Raw genomic sequence first — 1,866 nt, 5'->3', positions numbered from 1 at the left:
AGCGAGGGAGGGTTAATGCACGTGGAAGGCACCAAGACTGGGAAGGAACTAAACGACGAGTGGTATAGCATCTTTGCAGACACGCTTTCAGTGCAGCCTGCCGCCTCGCTGAGGAAGAGAGCTAGACGGCTAGACGTCTCCTTTATGGGGGAGATGAAGATATCAGTTTGCGCCACGACGAGGCCATCCACTTCTCAAAGAACAAGAAAGACCAGCACAACGTCCTGCTCCAGAGAATTACCTTCGCTGGGGGGTGTGGGGGGGGGGGGGATACGATGTCCTATCAACCGATCGCATCAACGTCGTACCGTTTAAATGCCGCGAAACAGCAGATACTCTAAACCGAGTTGTCGCACGTGCTCGACAACGACATATGTAGAAGAGTGCGAATCACCATGGACTTCCCCTGTGGTATTGGGGCCCAAGGAACCGGATGGATCCACCTATCTCTGTATCGATTACCGGAAATGAAATGCTATCACAATCCCGAACAGCTACTCTCTGCCACGCATCTACGACGTCCACGAACAGTTGACGCACAGAGACTGCACAGTTATAAATAAAGAATGCCATTTGGGCTACGGAACACCCCATCCACCTTCCAGCACCTCATAGACGCTGATGGATCCTACCGGCCCATCGAGAAAGTTCCCGGTATCCCGCCGCTCCCATCCACCCCTGATCTGGACGTTCCCGGTCTAGATTGATATTCTAACGGTATTTGCGACGAAGTTCTCCATTTTCTGGTTCTGGTACGACTAATGAATGTATAACAGAGATCCACAAATGTGTTTTATTTTCTTAAGCGATCGATATTATTATTATTATTATTATGGTAGGTGTTTTTTTGTAAGAACTCAGGTCTAGCCTAGTTAACTAATCGCAGGATTAAAATCAAGTAACGATTAGTGTCTGTATCTGTAAGTCGCTCGTCTGGTGAAGTTATATCGGGTCTTATTATTATTATTTATTATAGAGATAAGGGGTTAATTTTCCATAAACCTGGGAGGAAACTTAAAATGAATACAATTTATTGCCCCTCTTGTTCTAGGCCCTCAACAGGCTTACGCCCAATTACAGATTGGCAATTGGCAGTGCGAGATACTGGTTGGCAGAGACAGTTAATAATACGACTCTTTTATGGCGTATATTTTTTTATAATGCCTACAAAATTTCATAAATACAGAAGCATTTTGCAGTTTATACCTAAGAAATTTGAAAAAATTTTAATGTTTGTAATCTCCTTCCTAAAAAGAAAAAGTCGACGTAACAAACTGACATTATTTTTCAAAATTCTATTACCCCCAAAAGTTTATTCATCTACAACTGAATCACCCTGTATAAACATTTCAAAAAATGCACACACGGTGTTGTCGACGATATTCTTGGACGACGCTGCCTTCTAAAATTTTATTCTTTTATATAGGGCTAAATAGGTCCCTTTTTCCTACACGTTCACATTTTTATTATTATATTCTATTATTATAAGCCTTTTTTAACGAGTTTTTCTTGGAGCTTAAGTTTTCTCACTTCTTTACAGATTGAACAACCAAAGAAAACAAAAAAAAAACTGGTAGGTACCTAACAAAACTCGCTAAATTGTTATAAAAACCAAAACGAATTCCCTGCACATAATTAGCTAAGTAGGTATATTTAGGAGGTATACAATAGATAGGTACTTACATTTTGTAGAAGTCTGCAGTAAAAGGATTACGGAATACAATAGGCAGGTTAAATTACCCAAAAACACCCACTGAAACAACCGAGAAGAAGACGACGGGGTACTCGAGACCGAAGAACTTTCTTTTTGATATCAAGTTATTTAGTTCATGTAATTCTTTGTTTAAATTTCTTTGTTTATTTAGT

The sequence above is a fragment of the Photinus pyralis genome, unplaced genomic scaffold (genome assembly GCF_008802855.1).
Source record: "Photinus pyralis isolate 1611_PpyrPB1 unplaced genomic scaffold, Ppyr1.3 Ppyr1.4_LG8, whole genome shotgun sequence".
Classification (NCBI taxonomy): domain Eukaryota; kingdom Metazoa; phylum Arthropoda; class Insecta; order Coleoptera; family Lampyridae; genus Photinus; species Photinus pyralis.
Note: the sequence above shows the minus strand (reverse complement) of the source record.